Source organism: Xenia sp. Carnegie-2017, unplaced genomic scaffold (assembly GCF_021976095.1).
Source record: "Xenia sp. Carnegie-2017 unplaced genomic scaffold, XeniaSp_v1 HiC_scaffold_24, whole genome shotgun sequence".
Lineage (NCBI taxonomy): Eukaryota > Metazoa > Cnidaria > Anthozoa > Malacalcyonacea > Xeniidae > Xenia > Xenia sp. Carnegie-2017.
In genome coordinates this window covers 6,084,320-6,091,242 of record NW_025813487.1, presented here as the reverse complement: position 1 = coordinate 6,091,242, position 6,923 = coordinate 6,084,320, and the positions used below count along the sequence as shown (strand labels likewise).

At 33.9% G+C, this 6,923-nt stretch overlaps 1 long non-coding RNA gene across 1 annotated transcript; it reads left to right on the top strand.

Annotated features, from left to right (window-relative positions):
• Nucleotides 1-1,144: 1,144 nt before the first annotated feature.
• On the top strand, nt 1,145-4,256 carry LOC124450409. Its single transcript, XR_006949968.1, has 2 exons — nt 1,145-1,302; nt 3,097-4,256. It is a non-coding gene; the product is annotated as an uncharacterized LOC124450409 (long non-coding RNA).
• The last annotated feature ends 2,667 nt before the right edge of the window (nt 4,257-6,923 follow it).

The following is a 6,923-nucleotide window of genomic DNA, read 5'->3' as shown; positions in this document are numbered from 1 at the left end:
AAATGTGTTTATGTAACAAAACTTACATGGATGAAAGATTGATGTAACAATAAGGTATGAATAATGTCACCATTTTTAAACTGATATGTGTGTGGTCGCGTTGTTTATATTAAATCTCTCATCCGTTTGTTGATTATGTGACATGTTAAGAACTAAAGCAGGCATAATTCTGTTCACACGGTCGTCTTACTTCTAAAACGATGGTAATTTCAGAAAAATTAAGCGATATTTTAGAACTACATTACCGACATAACAAATTAGCTAAAGCAGCATCTTGATAAAATATGACTAAACATGCATGAGCAATCATATCGAAAATGATATACCAATTTTCTAACTATTGACAATAAGCTGAATGGTAAAGGAAAGCAAAACCTGTTCAAAGATATGGGAGAGGTGAAATAGCATACTTGTCTATGGAAAAAATGGGAATCTCTGAAAATTTATGTAGGTGGTTAGCATGTCCAATCATGCATCACCTCCCTTTTATACCAACGCCACTTTTGACTAATCGCTGTGTGTCTAACAAAATGTTGTTAATTGTATTGAACAAACCATTCATTTTAAAAGTAAGAACATTTGTAAAATAAGCAAATGTTAAACATAGTTAGAATGTATTTACACAAAGAAAGAACGCAACCGAATCTATTTTTGTGAAATGTTGATTCATGCAACACTGTGAACTTCTAAAATTATACTTGTGATGATGTTTGTTTGACAGTTTAAAGGTTTACTTTCATTGCAACCTTTACTGTTGTATCTACAGTGTCTTCATTGATCATACGTAAATATAATTGCGTGCAGTTGATGTTTGCCTCGTATTCATAATTTACAATGGTTTATTCAATAACAAAGGTTCTTTATAATACGAACTGACTTGTGCAAGAATATACATGTATGCATATCTTGATTAATGAGGGGAAAAAATCCCTTCACAGTTTCGATAATCGTGTCTTAACCATTGGCATTCAAACCCGTCTTAGATAGGTGATTCTCTATTCCCGAGTTAAAACTTGTGAAACTTTATAAGATTTAGCATTAGTCCTTTGGAATTTGACTAATCTCAATGTTATTATGTACTCTGCATGAGATGTTTATATATGTATTTTTATTTCTGTAACAATTGTTTTTAGTCAGTGATGTATACTTAGTAATATAACTAGAATGTTCTACAGAGATGTCATTAATGTTTTATTAGACTATTTGTTGAAGGAGATCCGGATTCACTCTTCATTTTGTTCGCTATTTAAATGTGTTTATGTAACAAAACTTACATGGATAAAAGATTGATGTAACATTAAAGTATGAATTATGATTATGATTTTTAAACTGATATGTATGTAGTCATGTACTAATTCAATTTATTTCAGTAATTTTCAGTATAATGTGCTATATATATATGTAGCAGGACACTTAATTTAACAAAGATGAGCATTTATACACATTCAACTTTCACCCATACACATTCATCCTTCGCCATTACAAAACACACAGGTAATTTAAAATCAAGCATTTTATATTGAGAATTATACATTAAAATGATCTAACTGCTAACCAAGCAACAGGAACATTGTATTAAATGGGTAAACAAAACAATTTACAAAAGGAATGATATCTGAATCATGTGGGATATTCATGATGAATTATATACCAACACTGCCAATAAGTTTATTGACATGGTTAAGGCAATGACTATCACATAATTTTGTTAGCTGTTTACACTCGTCTGATAAGAAATAGGGGCATTGTTATGTGATTTGCTTTTACTAATAAATATACTAGCTTCATGTTTAGATATTTGACTCATTCATATTATGTTTTCATGCATACAACCTTTGTGCTTACTTTGTACATGCCATGATGACATTTAGAATTGCAAGAAAGGGACGATTAAATAACAATAAAGCCATCATAGTTGCTCGATCACAAAAATCAACTACTTTTCTTCTTTATTTTGTATACTTCGTGTTTTAATACAATAGAAAACAGTGAAAGATTTTACTGAGCTACATTTAGGTACATTTTGGTAGTATAATTATGATAAATTTGACCTCAGTTTAATGACACGTTTATTTACATCTTTTCAAACCTTTAAAGCTCATTTGGACAATGCTTTCTCGAATTAATTTAAGACTGTATACTTAATCAAAGAATTTATCTTTACTAACTTTAAAAGGTTAAGAAAATTGTAACTCGGACGTCACGTATTAATCTTTCTTAGCTCACACATATTAACGCAAGCGATCACAAATATCAATTTTATCCCCTCCTACGACCGGTACTAGCAACTTCCCGTCTGTCTGGTATATAGTCCAATTCGTGTTGAGATAAAACACGCATGTAGGGATAAAGCACGGATAAGGGGATTAAACGCGGATCTTTATAAAATTTTACTTCTTTTTATTTGGTTGTGTTCAGCAAAATTATCATGAAATTGTTCCATTTGCCAAATTGTAGGAAAGTAAAACCAAAATGTTTTAAAACATCAATCAAAAAATGCTTCGCAAAAGTTTATTTTACATGTGAATATAGTTAGCATATAAGCTCTCTGCCAAAGACCTTATCTATACATAGTTTTTCTGTCTGAAAAAGTGACCTTATGTCTAAAGTTGCAGGTTAAATGTAGCGGGTAAAATGAAGTAGAATTGCACTTTTAGAAGTAGATGCTCGTAGAAAAAGTTTATGTTGAATTCTCGGGGATTCTTTATTTCTGTATATGCACACTTGAATGTGCATTATGTTCTCTTGGAATCAACGTTCTCTGCTGTTAACACTAAAATATATTCTTAGCGCTGAAAATTCATGACTTGCGTTTGTTATGCACATAGGCCCGTTCACACAATCCGATTTGTCGTATCTGATTGTTTCGGTTCCGACTTTAATTTGGTTGATTGCTCAGAATGTCGGATAATTTTGTTGATATTTATGTTCGTTTAGATATTTATATTTGTGTTATCCAGAATATTTATCGATATATTTTTCGTATTTTATTCTAGTTTACTTGTCTTTTTCAAATCTATGTAATTTGACTAATCAGTTTTCTTTGATCTTGTTTGATGAAACTGGAACAAGCTCTATTTTCATACGATTTTGTAGATGGACGAATCAGACTCACTTTTTTGTGTTCACAGGATCCGTTTCTAAAATCCGAAAATTTGTCAGTAAATATGTAATAAACTAACAGTTCCACCGAATTTAATCGTTTTCATGTAACAAACAATAACATCGATTTCATTAAAGTTAAAATACATAAACGCTTCTTCTCTCTTGTCATTGTCAATATAATAAACATGCGAGTGAATTATATTAGTAAATATGAAACATGGCAGTACATTTTACACTCTTTGAACATACCTTATTGTTCATTTTGTATGAGTGTAAACATACAATACATTAAAGGAAAAAACACACTCCAAAAAACACCATCTTGTAAACTCAAGATTCGAGTTATAAAAGCAAGAGACAAAATTCAAAGCAATATTTCGACTTTAGTTCAAAGTCATTATCAAGCTAAGTCATTGTTTACAAGCATGCGTAATCTTAAATAGTTGTTACAAAGAAATGACGTAAGCAATGAAAGAAAGAAAGGCGATGAAAGGAGGTGTTACTGTCTAGAATTACATCAATGGAATTAAAATATAGCAAGTTCTTTAGAAGCCTTTGGTCCAGAAATTAGCACAGGCTTTTTGAGACGTATATATATCGCCTCAAGAAAAGGAGATGAGCTAGGCCCTTAATGTTGAAGTTAAACTTGCCTGAGGATCATTCTCTATGGCGTTGTGAAATACAATTTTGTTTCTATTGGAGAAGTACTTTGCTTTTTGAAGTTGTCAATAGTATAGAAATTTTCGATGAAGTCAGTTGACACTGGATCCGTCTAGTCACGAGCAGCTTTAGAAGTTATTGAACCGTATGAATTATTATTCGTGGAACTAAGGAATATGATTATAATTCAAACGTGATTGAAATATAGATGTAACTTATATACTGGTATAAAGCATTATCTCTAAACTAAAAAGATCACTATGAATGTGCGAGCTGTTTTCAGATTGAGCCATTAATAGCTGCAGAAAACTACATTTGGCAAACTAATTTCACAATTTGATCAACTGAAACTCAGAATTCAAGAACTTCGAATTGAGAGAGGTGATAAGGATGACAAAATCGAAAAATGGGTAAATGAAATCAACTTAGAGTTGGAAGGATTTGATTGTAAAAAATTGACAATCAATGTAAAGCAGACCAACGGAGCTAGGGAGGAAGAAGAATAAAAAGAACAAGAATTGCTAGAAGAAAAGAGAGCAACAAAACTACGTCATGACATACTCTAAGAGCAATTGAAGCGCGAAAAGTTGCAACAAAAACCACGGTTGAAATATGAGTTGAAAATGGAATCCTTGCGAAAAGACCATGAGAAAGCGAAGAACACCAGACCAAAGTTACCCAAGCACATGTGGTCACCAAATTTGATTGTACAGCAACAGATTAGATGCCATTTTGGAATCAATTTGAAGTTGACATTGATTAAGCGGATGTCCCTGCGGTGACAAAGTTGTCTCACTTGAAAAAAATACTCTCTCCCAAGCAGTGGCGGATCTAGGGTTAGTCAAAATAAATTACTGTCTCCCAAGCAGTGGTGGATGTAGGGTTAGTCAAAATAAATTACTGTCTCCAATGCAGTGGCGGATCTAGGGTTATTCAAAATAAATTACTGTCTCCAAGCAGTGGCGGATCTATGGTTAGTCAAAATAAATTACTGTCTCCCAAGCAGTGGTGGATGTAGGGCTAGTCAAAATAAATTACTTTCTCCAATGCAGTGGCGGATCTAGGGTTATTCAAAATAAATTACTGTCTCCATACAGTGGCGGATCTAGTGTTAGTCAAAATAAATTACTGTCTCCCAAGCAGTGGCGGATCTAGTGTTAGTCAAAATAAATTGGTGAAATTATATTCTTTAGAAGTTCTATACCAATAGTGCTTTTCTTAAAGTACTTTCAGTTTAAATTGAGCAGCTTTAATTTATTTCGCTCACTGCTACTGGCTATGACTACCTCTTGATCCCTGCTGGTCTTAAGATTAAATCGTGCATAGATGGTTTAGCCTTTTCTGTCAAAGGATATCATCAAACAAAGAACATCCTACAATCGAAGTTTAAAGATACCAGTGAAATAGTCAGCGCCTATATGTACAGAACATCATCGATTTACCTAACATGCAGGGAACACACTGCAGTAAGATCCGCGCATTTTATGATAAACTTTTTTTTAACGTTCAATCACTTGAAACTGTGGGAAAACTAAAAAAGGTAAACGGGTATGCTCGTATGTGCCTTAATAAATTAGAGGGAGTTCGGGGCAATTTAGTGCGCATGAATGATAATCATAAGCAATGGGATTTTATCCAACTTACTGACGCACATAGGAAATGGACGGAGAGAAATCCATCAAAATTCATGATAAACATGACTTTAAGAACATCATGCCGAGACATCCCCGATTTAGTGCATTGCAAACGTGCCAACACGAAGTTAAACAAAACGATGTGTTTATTGCAATGAAACCAACCATTCATCTGTCAATTGGTAAAGTTCCTACGTCAGCAGAACGTAAAAAATTTCTCAGCGCTGATCACATAAATATTTTATATACCCTAGATAGCGCATCTGCATAACAAAAATTGAAGCCAAAAGTTTTCTCCTTGAGAAAAGACCGTAGCCATATTGGTCGTTCTCACTCGTTTATGAAATACTATGATAAACGCTAAATTTTAGTACATTTGTGCATTGAAAATACAGTTTGGATGCGACTACTTTGAAATTGTTACAAGCTACTGGAAATTTTACAAGACAAACGCTGATTGGTGCTGTTTCTTTCGTTAAACCCCATTTTGAAGCCAATAATTTTGAATCAAAGTGCCATTTTAATTTGTACTGCCAGAACTAAAAATACTGAATGATTAATATCTGGTGAAAATAAACCACGCTGTATTGCCGATTTTCTCCACATCCACAATAGAAATTGTATTAAATAACACGCTTCGTGGGAACGACCATTATGGACGCCACTCGTAAGCTGCGACTGCGATCATTCTTGAATTTTTGCCTGTTGACAGGGTGGGATGCACTATCTAGTGTATATAAGATATCTATGGCTAATCGTCTTGCTTTAATTGCACTGAGGAGGGACATCAGGCTTTCGAGTGTTGTAGCAAATCCAACTTCGCTATTACAAGCAAAGGCATCATAATTCTAACTTCAAAAATTCCTGTGAAAACCAAGCTACCACCAGTTCAACGAATGATTGATTACTGAATACTAAATCTAATGAGTCCAAAGCAGTAGTTCATCACGTTGTTGTTGGTAAAGTGAATGGGTATAAATGTCGTGCTCTAATTGATACGGGGGCAGGAAGTCTTACGCCTCACCAAAACGTTCCTCGACATTTTTAAGCAGCAACTTAATAAGGGGTAAATCGGATCTGTTGAGATGACGTTTGGCACAACAACAAAATTGGTTGGAGTTTATCAGATAAAAATGACTGACGTAAAAGAGGAATTTCAAATTCAAACAGAAGTAACACGAGAAGCCAAAAGGGAATTTTTAATACTTGACAATCAAAAGTATGCAATATAAACTTCAGAGTACACGCATCTAAGTGGCATAAGCATGAATGATGATGACAAGAAAAGGAAAACTCCCCATACGATTATTCTTAGTAGCGGGGAATTACTCAAAAATTAAAATCACGTTAAAGCAGAACGTTGGATCCCCAGGTCAGCCTGTTGCAGAGCTCACAAAACTAAGATGGACAACCATGTCAACCGGAGAGGAGGCTAACCTTAATAAACTGCTTTTTACCCAAGTACCTCACGAAGAGTACGAGCGACTGTGTAGATTAGATTTTCTTGGACTTGAGGACTCTCGA